The 12,989-nt window shown below is 33.5% G+C and overlaps 1 protein-coding gene and 1 non-coding gene across 5 annotated transcripts in view; one reads left to right on the forward strand and one right to left on the reverse strand.

Annotated features, from left to right (window-relative positions):
* Cfap299 (cilia and flagella associated protein 299) overlaps positions 1-12,989 on the reverse strand; it is a 635,152-nt gene that overhangs the window by 123,291 nt on the left and 498,872 nt on the right. The window lies entirely within an intron of this gene.
* On the forward strand, positions 6,665-6,771 carry LOC111753892 (U6 spliceosomal RNA). Its single transcript, XR_002788661.1, has one exon. It is a non-coding gene; the product is annotated as a U6 spliceosomal RNA (small nuclear RNA).

Raw genomic sequence — 12,989 nt, forward strand, 5'->3', positions numbered from 1 at the left:
ATGTTCCATAACACAGGTCTCTTCTTCTATCCAGCAAAGTCCCAATACATACAACTCTCTACTTTTTGAGTTCTAGGAAACTCCCTTGCCCTCATGGGAGTGGATATATATATATATATATATATATATATATATATATATAGAGAGAGAGAGAGAGAGAGAGAGAGAGAATGGTAGAGGGAATGGTATGTTTCACTGCTAGTGATTCTGAGTTCATGCAGCACACAGTATTCCTTGTACTGGCCCTAAAAGTCATCCATTAATTCCTGTGTAAACAAGTAAATGTGGCCATTTTTTTTTTTTTTTTGGAATCCTGGGGGCACACTAACCTTGCAACTTTGAAGCCAATTAGTCCTGTGCTTCAGATTTCTCTGTAAAACAGCACTAATAATGATATCTATATTATGGGACTTCAGTCAGGATTAAATGAGAGAAAATCATAGCACACAGAAATAATAGCTGTTAACATTTATTGTCACTAGCAGACTGATGTGTGGTGATATGGCCTATAAATCATTATTAAATATATAGCACTTTCCATTATCTTGTTGGCTTTTGTTTAGCTACCTCAATCCCAGAACTATGTTAGTTATGCACCTATCAATAACCAACAGCAAAGATATGTATTAAAGATACAAAGTTTAACAAAGATGCTGCATCTGGTGGGGAAAAACCTGAAAAATTCCAAATAAATAATAATAAAAGAAAGATAATTAAAATATTTTTAAAATTTTGTTAAGGGATTCTAGGAGAGAAACAAAAAATTTCCAAGTTGCAGATGAAGAAAATTTTTCCAAACAATTATACTATTGGAAGCCTTGTTTGAACCAAGTGCATGTTAAAAATAGAGAGCAAATTTCAAAGATCGTATCTCCAAGAAAGCTGACATACTATGAATGCATTGGAACTGCTAAAAATTTTAGATTGTTGCTATGTGAAGTATACAGAAAAGTATGGAAGTGAAAATGCCAAGATTATTATCTTTATAGAAAATAAAATAAGCTTGAAAAGAAAGAAAATGTAATCATAACAAGGAGAATAATTTTTCTTTGATTCTTTAATTAAACTGTAGCTGACATTTTAAGCAATGCTAAAGTGACTGAATAATCATGCAAACTAAAATTATGATGTAACTCTATTAAAGGATGGGAGGAGGAAAAGTTTGGGGGTAGTTTGAGCAGAAAGGAGACCTACAGGTGAGAGAGAGACATCATTATCTTCCATTATAAGATGAAGATACAAATATATTAAGTAATATCAATAGTTATATATGTTGTTAACCCTCTCTAGTTGGTCCCCCAAATCCTCATGCTATAGCAAATGGAGCTTTTGGAAGATGGGTGGATCATGTATGATACTGGATTATGGTTGTGCTTACTACATTAGTCCACTGATTGGTTTAGTGTAGTTGTGAGAGGTGAGGTTACTGAAGAGAGAAGCAACCCTTGGATGTGGAAAGTACCAACAAGTCAGCATATAACCTGGATGGAATATAAGGCAAAGAAGGAAGGCTTTCCCTTCCAATGTGCATTTTGCCATGCTGTCCTACCCAGGAACCAGGTGACTTGGGCCAAAACCTGTACAAAACATGAGCTAAAATAAACGTTTTCCCCTTTGACTTGCCAGAGTTGGGTATATGACTCAGCAATGAGAAAGTAACTAAGGTAGTATGTTATTCAGGAACAGGTAAAAGACGTTTTTGAGGAACCAATATCAAAAGTAGTGAGGAGAGAAGAGTGTAGTATATTTCTTTTTTTAAAAAAAATGTTTTTATCAGTCCTTGGTTGCCATACATAATGATCATATTGGTCATAGAAAATTTGTACTTGTACATATTCTTATTTTTGTTTCCTTCACCTCTCTTCCCTTTAATGTCTTTTCCCCTCTCCAGTTCCAAAAGTGCTGCTTCTATTTTTCTTTTCATTCTCTTTTGTTTAATCCCTTTATTCCCTTTCCCCTCCCTTGTTTCCCTTCCCATTTGAACAAGTTCTGACTACTTTGCAATTTCTGTCCTTTGTTTTTCCCCTTATTTACACTTCAGGTTTCTCACACAAGAGAAACAATGCTACATGCAAACTCATGCGTCTGATTTATTTCACTTAAAACTATGGTTTTGAGATGCATACATTAACCCACAAAGGTCTTAAGATTATCATTCTTAATGGCAGAACAGTACTATATTGCATATAAATATCACATTTTTAATCTGCTTATCTGTTGAGAATAGGGTTGTTTCCAAGATTTAGTGTGGGGGGCATAGATCATTGAAGTGTGATGCTTCTAACTCTTTTAGGATGATATCTAGAAGAGGAATAGAAAGGTAAAACGAAATCTCTGATGTTATTTTTTTTTTGAGAAATCAAGAAGGAAATTTAAAGCCATGATTGCTTAAATTAAAAAGAAAGATGTCAAATCCACCACCTAATGTTATAATTTAAAAACTAGTAAAAGAAAACAAAAACTAAATTGAAGGAAGACAGGAAGAAACTTATGTGTATGATCAGAGATAAATGAAATGGGGAAGAGCAGCACGTAGAGAAAATCAGTGAAACCAAAAATCTATCTTTTTAAAACATCTACAAAATCGACAGCCTTTCAGCTAGATTGACTAAGAAAAAAAGGGAAAATCGAGATTGGGAATACAAAAAAAATTGTAGAAGTGTACAGTGAATAATCACGTGCCAATAGCTTTGCATAACTCAAAGAAACTGAACTAATTCCTAGAAGTACAACTATTGAATCAAGAAAATAAAGAAAATCTGAATAGACCTATAACCATAAATAATTGAATGCATAATTCAAAATCTCACAATAAAGCAATTCCCTGTATCTTATTAATTCTTAGGAGAATTCTACAAAATATGTAAAGAAGTGCTAATATCAATCCACTTAAAATTTTCCAAAAGAACTTTTAAGAGGAAGGCTTACTTCAAAACTTGTTTTATTAGAAAAACATTACTCTAAAACAAAAACCAGGGTAAAAAAGTACAAGAGTAATAAAGAAAAAAACTTGCCAAGCAACATTCCTTGTGAATGTTTTTAGAGATATTCTCTACAAATACTAATGAGATGATTTCAATAGCACATTAAACCATTATACATCATGATGAAATGTGCTTTATTTCTGGAATAGAAACAATTCAACACACAAAAGTTAATCATTATAATACATCATATTAACAGAACAAATTATGAGATTACCCCAATTCATGTAGAAAAAAATTGACAAAATAACCTTCTTTCATGATAAAAAATTCAGAAAAGAATAGAAGGAAAGTATGTCCAACATATTAAGAGATAAAGATGAATAATCCACAATGAACATAATACCTACTGAAGAAAAATTGAACTTTTTTTTCTAAGATCAAGAAGAAGGCATACATGTTCACACTCTTCAGTTCTATTTAACATAGTACTTGAAGTCCTGGCCAAAGCAATTAGGCAAAATAAAGTAATAAAAAATATCCAAGTAGGAAAGAAAGAAGTGGCATTATCTCAAAATAGGTAAAAGGTCTAAATATAAAAGCTTAAATTACAAAATTCATAAAAATATATAGCAAAATTTTTGTGAAATTAAATTTAGCTATGGAAAAATATGATAAGAAACAGGTAAGAAAGAAAAAAATTAAAAAATAGACTTCTTGAAAACAAATTTTTGTATTAAAAACACTAGAAAGTGTGAAAACTAGCAACTTATAAAATAGGCAAAAATATTTGCAATTCATGTGTCTAATAACAATATTCAGAATATCTAATGAGTTTGTAAAACTCAACAAAACAACAATGGATCAAAGAATTAATAAAACATTTCTTCAAAGACTTATTAGCAGACAAATACATGAAAAGATGCTCAATGGCACTAATTATTTAGGAACTGTTATTCAAACCCCAACTCTGATCCAAGACGGAAAAATAAGTGTTGGTGAGGATGCGGAAAAATTTCAAGTTGTTGTGCACATGTTTGTAGGATTATAAACTTCTTTGGCTGCAGAGGGAAACAACGTGATAGTTTCTCAAAACACGTTTTAGAAACAGCTTTTAGTGATAAGCAACAAAATGAAGTTGCTGGCAGTTATGCTTAACTGTGTCAACTTGCTTAGCATGGGAGCCACTCTGGAGATAAAAGCTCACTTCAAAATGTGTCTTGGTAGATCGTGGAAATGGTGTGACTTTGTGGTCTGTCTCGCCCTGTGCTCCATTTTTTCTTTTCTGGTACTGTTCCTCCAATGTGATTCATAGTCACCATGAACTAAGTATCTCTGATTCACTGCAACCTCTTTCCATGATATTTCTTCCTTGGAGGCAAGCAAAGATGAAAGCAAGAGCTAAGTTAAACCTTCACTGCTTTTCACTGTGTGTTGAATACTCACTGTGTGTTGAGTAATGCATCAGGAAAAAGAAAGCTGATTTATAAAGAAGTTAATTCTGTTTATTAGTGTTTGGAAGCATTAGCATTATCAACAGAATTTTTAAAATCTGTCCATGTCTGGACTTTACCTCATGTAGCAGATATATGGAAAGGAGTCTGCATTCTTCCTAAACTACTCAGAAAAACCAGTATCTTAAGCTGCTATATGATATATGACTTTTTTTCTCATTATATGAGGGAGGATTGCAGGTATTAAGCATCCAAGACTGCTTATTAAAATGCAAATTTCAAGCCCATTCCCACCCTTTTAAATCAGAATCTGGAAATAGGGCTCAGATAGTGCATTTGAGACAAGCGAGGTACATACAATAAATTTAGACAGTTATTAACCCATGGTATATGTTTGTATTTTAATATAGGGATACTTTAAAATGCTACACAATAGTCTTCCAAATATTCAACACTTGTGCTATTTATCAAAGTGTAGTATTCTAGCATCTAATAATTTTCTGTTCCTGTTAACTGTTTTAAAACATAGTCCTTCATTTCTCAAGAGTCCTAAATTATTATTTTGTGAAAGAAAGAACAAGAAACCTTTGAATCATCAGGAACTAGTACTTGTTAATTGTGCCCATATAATTTTGCATGTCAGAATTATACCATGCCATTCATAATAAATCTAGGCCATGGCATGTTAACAGAAACTGTTTCCAAATAAGGCTTACATAGAAGACATGTGTCAGATTTGTTTTTCTGTGTCAGAATAATGACTACAATATGAATGGGGTTTTATTCCTTTGATGCTTTAAAACATGTATTGTTTAATACTTAGGGACTTTAAGTCTCTGTGGGAGCCAACCTCCCATGTATCTGTTAGTTGGAGCTACTCTGTGCAGAGAGACACAGGATGTGTGTTGCGTAGTTCCAGGGATAAAACCCATCCTGTGGTCTATGAAGCACAATATTGTGCTATTGATTAGAGACAATAATTATATATAATAAGGAGGTTTTAAATTCTAAATAAAGTCTCATTTTTATCTATTTTTTGTTACATCACCTTGAAAGAAAAATGTTCACTACTTGAAGTGTTGCATGCAAATGTGCTCACCAAAATCATTTAAAAGCATCATGATAATTCATAGACTAACAAGACATATGTTTAGATAAACATAATATTATTGAAAATCTGGTTCAGGAACAAAAAAAAAGAAAACATAATGTCTGGTTACAAAACAATGCTTACATCATTTTCAAAAAATATTAAATTTTAGTGTAAATATAAAATTTATGAATTTCCTTTATTTGGCTTTAATTGATATTTATGTATGTTTGTTTAAATATTAACTATTTGGTTTCCTGTTCATTTTTAGAGCAGTAGTGCAAATATCACAAAAGTTGAGGCTCTACTTATAGAATGTTTGCTATTACAGAAATATCTATAATGATAAAAGAATCATTAGATAAGTAAATGTTTTTATCAGATGGAAATAAGGGGAAGAAATACAAAGAAAAGGAACAGAAGAAAAGCCAGAAAGTCTAAAGTTACAGCCTCCTCCCAAAGATTAATGATTAAAGAGAGATATCTGAGTAGATAGGAATATAATATTTATGATCATAACACCTTGAATAATATTCTCATAATGGACAAAGGAATCTGAAATCCACCTTTGCAAAAGCCAACACATGTTAAGTAATGTACTGTATTATCTATAATAAATACCAGCTGAATGTTCCTGACAAATCATGCCACTAGTGTTTTAGTGACAGTAATTCATTTGTATTTACATGGTGAGGTTACTTTAGCCAACATTACAATATGCTCAGCAGCTGAGATCCATGATATCATTACAATAACAGAATGATAGATCAGCCTATGTGGAGGAGGAAAGTTGGGTATCTTTGCAAATGTATCATTCTGTTAAACATATTCACAGATGAAATTATTATTCCTGTGTGATTTTATAGTTTACTTGATTTTCTGATTGTTTCAATATTTGAATTGAACCTTCCCATACTTCAAGCAACTATTATTCTACTCTCTAGGAATCAATTCATGGAACTGTGTTGACCTAGGTCTTTTTCTATTGCCATGCAGCCCATACATAAGCAATCACACTTTCTGAGTTGTTTCCTTTCATTTTACTGATGCATTTTCATAAAACTATGAAAACATACTGTGAAGTAAAAATTTTTAAGTGCCTTGATGTTTCTTCTACAAAACCTGAAGAAGTTTAACGAGATTTTCTTAGAAGTACAGGAAAGATTTGATGAAATCTTTATAAAAGTTATATTTGGGTGCCTTCTTCAGCAGCACATATACTAAAACTGGAGTGATACAGAGAATATTAACATGGCTCTGGCACAAGGCTGACATGCAAATTTGTGAAGCATTCCATATTTTTAGGTTCTGAATTCCACCCAGCCAGTCTTAAGGCCCAACACCACACTCTGGGGCTGCATCTGCACTAGCTGCACTGAGGATCCTAGCTCTGCCCAGCCAGTCATCCCAGTGCAATCCATCAGGGGAAATCTAGCCAGCCTCACAGGTCACAGAGGTACTGACCTCAGTCCAGCTCAGAGTCCCACAGCTGCCCATCAGGGAGTGACCAGCCTAGCATTTGGGTCTTGGGGAATTTGAGCTCTTCCCATCAAAGCACAAGGCCCAAGCTCCATACAGGGGATCAGCCCAGCTAGCCATACTGTGAGTCCCAGAGGTTCTGAATACTACCCAGCCAGGAGCAAGGCCCCAGTGTCACTACATTCTGGGGTCATACTCTGCCTAGCCTCGTGAGTCTCTGAGGTTCTGAACTCTACCCAGCCAGGCTTCAGGACCCAACACCACACTCTGCGGTGCATCCTTGTTAGCAGTGTGGGTCACAGAGGTCCTTAATTCTACTCAGCCATTTTGTAAATCCTGGCAACACACTTCAGGGGTGCACCACAGCTAGCTGCATGGAGCTCTGCACAGCCCAGAGTCCCAGTGTGACACAGTGTAGTACAATAGGGGAACAACCAGCCAGCCTCACAGGCCACAGAGCACAAGTCTCCAGTACCATAGTTTTGGAGTGCACTCTGGTTAGCCATGGTGATACTGGAAGATTGAAGCTATGCTCAGCACAGCATTCTAATGCAACCCATCAGGAGAGTGCCTGGCCAACCACATGAGTCCTGATTAAAGTGACAAAATGAAAGAGCAAAAATCAGTTTCAGTTCTTCAGCCCACTAGAGCAAATCCAAAAGATCCTGAAATGGAAGATACTGGAAATTACACAGCTGAACTTTCTGAAAAGATAGCAACTGAAGTAAAGAAGCAACTCCATGAAACTACAAAGGAAATCAAATCAGAAGTAGTCTCTCAAGTTAAAAAAAAAGAAATGACAAACATAAAAGAAATGCTGTGTGTATCTAAAGAAGATCTAGATAAAAATAGGAACACAAGAAAATGATGGAAACCTTGAATGAACAATGTAAGACAATTAAAATGCATGAAACAGATTTATAGGGATATTCAGGAAATTAAAAGTTCCATTGAAAGCTGGAAAAACCACTTGAATGAAGCTAAAGGTAGACTTAGATTTTGAAGATGGGATGGAAGTAAAATCTTTTAAAAGTAACAACCATGAAACAACAATTGAACAGCTGCAAGATATTGCCAAGAGGAAAAATATATTACTGATAGGGGTCAATGAAAAAGTAGAGGTCAACACAAATGACATAAGAAGACTATTTACAGAAATAATAGCAGAAGATTTTTCAAACATTGGAAAAGAATCTGATATACAGGTAAGTGAGCTACACAGAACCCCAGTTAACCGTAACCAAAATAAATCTTCATCCAGATATCAGAAATGTAGCACAAGAACAGAGTATGAAAAGCTGTCAGAGACAAGAAACAGATCATCTATGAAGGAAACCGTATCAGAATCTTGGCAGACTTCTCAACACACAAAATATTTCAGGTGCTAAAAGAAAACAACTTACAAACCAGACTGATGCACCCTGAAAAACTATCTTTGAAATGGAGAAATAGGATACTTCCATAACAAAGCACAACTGATGAAATTCATGACCACCAAAATAACACTACAAAGAGTACTGAAAGACACTCTAGAAAGAGACAAAGATAACTATAATCCCAAAAACAAGAGCAGGAGACCACTAAGCAGGGCAAAAAATTAAACAGAAAAAGTAGAAAACCAACAACAGAAAAATAACATGACAGTGACAGGTCAGTATATATCAGTTATATCCATCAATATAAGTGGTCTTAACTCACCAATAAAAAGAAACCGACTGACAGAGTGGATTAGGAAGCAAAATCCAAAAAATTCTGTGTATAAGAAACACATTTAACTCAAAAGGAAATCCACAGACTAAAAGTCAAAGGATGGAAAACAATAACCCATGCAACAGGAACACAGATAAAAGCAGGGGTAGTGATTCTGTTTGCAGAAATGTGAGCCTCAAACCAAGAATGACCAAAATGGGTAAAGAAGAGTACTACATATTTGTTAGGGGAAAACTTGAAGAGGAAGATATTAAAATCATAAATATACATGCACCTAATATGGGAGGACTCAACTATGTAAGACAAATCTTAATAGACATACAAAATCAAATAAATAGTACAGTTATAATGGGGACCTTAACACAGCATTGTCACAGAGACAATAATCAAATAAAAAATAAGTGAGTAAATAATAGCACTGAATCAAATTTGTGAACAAATGGACCTAGCAGATGTATACTGAGCATTCCACCCAACAACATCAGAATACACATTCTTCTCAGCTGTGCATGGGTCATTCTCTATAATAGATCATATACTAGCCCACAGAACACGCTTAAACAAATGCAAAGGGACTGAAATAATTCCATGTATACTATCTGGCCATAGTGCAATCAAATTGGAAATTTAAAAATAAACCCCCCACAAGAACTCCATAAACACATGAAAATTAAAAAACACTCTCCTAAACAATATGGGTCACAGAAGAAATTAAAGAAGAAATTAAACAATATCTAAAATTGAATGAAAATGCAAATACAATGTACTCGAACCTGTGGGAAACAAAGTCAGAAGTCCTCAGAGTGAAATTTATAGCACTAAACTCCCGTATCAGGAAAATGAAATAGACACAAACAACCAAATGATGCACTTCAAATTCCTGGAAAAAGGAGGACAATCAAGCCCAAAAAAGGGAAAAACTATAAATATTAGGGCAGAAATTAATGCAATTGAAACTAAGAAAACAATTCAAAGTGTTAACAAATTGAAAAATTCGTTCTTTGAAAGAATAAACAAAATTTATAAACCACTAGCTAACTTTATCAAAAAAGGAGAAAGAAAAACTCAAATCCACACAATAAGAAATGAAAAGGATAAAATCAATACAGGCCCTGTGGAAATACAGATTATCAATACTTACTTTGAAAACCTTTACTCTCATAGGTTTGAAAAAACAGAAGAAATGGACAGATTCCTAGAAATATATGAATGACCAAAGCTGAATAAAGAACATGTAAGACTTCTGAATTAGCCCAATTTCAATTAATGAAATTAAAAATGTAACTAAAACCTTACTGATGAAAAAAAGCCCAGACTCTTTTGGATTCACAGCTGAATTCTACAAAAAGTTCAAGGAAAACTTAATGACAATACTCCTCAAACTCTTTAATGAAATAGAAAGGGAAGAAAGTTTCCCTAACTCATTCCTGGAAGCATGCTTTACTCTAATATCAAAACCAGAGAAACACTCAACCAAAAAAGAAAGCTACAGGTCAATCTTACTAATGAACATAAATGCAAAAATCCTCAATAAAATCCTGGCAAGTCATTAAGAAGATTATATACCACAATTAAATAGATTTCATCTGGGAAAATAGGGGTGGTTCAACATATGCAAATCAATAAATGTAATACACATATTAACAGAGCTAAGAACAAGAACCACATGATCATCTCAATAACATGCAAAAAAAAAAAACTTTCCACAAAATCCAGCACTCAGTCATGATATAAAGTCCTGCAGAAAATCAGAATAGATGGTCTTTACTTCAATCTGACAAAAGCCATATACTATAAACCAACTGCCAACATCATACTAAATGGACAAAAACTGAAAACTTTCAGCCTAAAATCAGAAAAAAGATAAGGCTATCCAGTTTCATCAGTCCTATTCGATATAGTTCTGGAAATATTACCCAGAGCAATTAGACAAGACAGAGAAATAAAAAGAATAAGGATAAGGAAGGAAGAAGTTAAATTATCATTATTTGTGATGATATGATACTCTACATAGAAGACTCCTGAAATTCCATTGAAAGACTTCTAGATGTAGTAACCAAATTCAGTAATGTAGTTGGATACAAGGTCAGCACTCAAAAATCAAAAGCATTCCGGTACACAAACAGAAAAATCACCTGAGAGAAAATTTAAGGAAGCCACACTCTTCACTATAGCATCCAAAAAAATGAAATAATTAAGAATCAATATAACGAAGTAAAATATGTATACAGTGAAAATTACATTTCTCTGAAAAAGGAAAAGGAAGAGGATTTCAGAAAATGGAAAAACATTTCCTGTTCATGGAGAGGAAGAACAAACATTGTGAATATGGCCATTCTCCCAAAATTGCTATGCAGATTTAATGCAAATCCAAATAAATATGTTTTGCATATCTCACAGATCTAGAAAAATCATCCCTAAAATTCATCTGGAGTCAGAAGAGACCTAGAACAGTAAAGAATTCTAGGCAACAAAGATAAGGCAAGAGACATCACAATCCCTGACTTGAAATTATATTACAAAGCTACTGTGATAAAATTAGCATGATACTAAAATAAAAACAGACCTGAAGATCAACAGAACAGATTAGAAGATACAGCCACAACTGCAAACATACTTAGCCATCTCATCTTAGTCAAAGTGATCAAACATGTTCACTGGAAGAAAGATAGCCTCCTTAATAAGTGGTGTTGGAAAAACTGACATTCCATATGCCAAAATCTGAAAACTGGATCCATGCCTATCACCATGCACTAAACTAAAGTCAAAATGGATCAAAGATCTAATACTAAAACAGAAACACTAAAACTGCTGGAAGACAAAGTAGGTAGAAATCTTGACAACATAAAAGTAGAGAGATTGTTCATAAACAAAAATCAAACTGTACAAGGAATATTTCCCAGAATCAACAACTGGGATCTTGTCTTATTAAAAAGTTTTGCATGTCAAAAATCTTCAACAGAGTGCAAAGAAATCCCAAGAATTGGGAAAACAGTGACCTGTCCCTCAGAAAAAGAACTTCTGCCTAGAACATATAAAAAATTTTTAAAAATCAGGCCCCAAAATTCAAGGACCCAATCCAAAAATGGGCATTTGAGATGAATACACATTTCTCAGATGAAGAATAAATATATATATGAAATAAATATATGAAATAAACATATGAAAAATATATATATGAAATAAATATATGAAAAATTGTTCAACATCACTGGTCATTCAAGAAATGCAAATTAAAACAACACTGAGCTTTTATCTCAATCCAGAAACAATGACCAAGATCAAGAAATCAACCAATAACAAATGCTGGAGAGGCTGCAGGGAAAAAGCAACTTTTCTGAATTGTTGGTGGAAGTATAAGCTGGTGCCACCACTGTGGAAATCAATGTGGAGATTCCTCAGAAATCTAGGATTAGAGATTCCACTTGACCCAGCTATCTCATTTCTGGGCATTTTCCTAGAAGAATTAAAACATCATGCCACAGTGATATAGGTGCACCTATGTTTATAGCAACACAATTTGTCATAGCCAAATGTTGGAAACAACCTCATCAATTGAGGAATGGATTAAAAAGATGTGTTATTTTTATACAATGGAGTACTGTTCAGATATAAAGAAAGATTGCCTGATGACTTTTATAGGTAAATGGATGAGACTTGAGACCATACTCACAAGTAAAATAAGCCAAACTCACGTGTGTAAATACTGCATTGTCTCATTGGTATAAGAAACTGAAAAGTATATACAATCCAAAATCTACAGTAAATGCTATCTAAGGCAAGAAACTGCTCATAGAGCAAAAGTAATTGGGACAGGGGAAAGGAGGAATAAAGAAAGGGAAAAGGAAAAGACATAAATTTGCATTTATATACATAAGATGGCTAAAATAACTATCCTACTAATTGTATTAGTTATTGGAAAAGAATAGCTTATATTCATGTGATTAGATTAATTTTACATGTATATATCTATTATTCTAAGCAACATTTTTGAAGGTAACAATATGCATTATTATAACCATTGTCAAATCCCTATCATCTTGATTTATAAATCTATACTGTTAATGTATTGGGTTTATTGTTATTGTTTGTTTGTCTCTTTTGCTTTAAGTTTTTTTGTGTGCTTTTTTTTTTTCCTTTTAATGAAACATATATTTGGATCATACTGGATCCCAAAGAAAATTTGTTGAAAGAGAAATAAATTAATAAGTGAATTAATGAATGTTTTGAAAACTTCATTACTGGTCCCACTTTAAATATAGATGTTCTTTAGTTGAGCCCGAAACTGTCTTCCAAATTAATGTCTTCAGTTTTGACATGTATAACGAAAGC

Source organism: Cavia porcellus, unplaced genomic scaffold, assembly GCF_034190915.1.
Source record: "Cavia porcellus strain 051 isolate PalLab524CR breed Dunkin Hartley unplaced genomic scaffold, mCavPor4.1 scaffold_4, whole genome shotgun sequence".
NCBI classification, from domain to species: domain Eukaryota; kingdom Metazoa; phylum Chordata; class Mammalia; order Rodentia; family Caviidae; genus Cavia; species Cavia porcellus.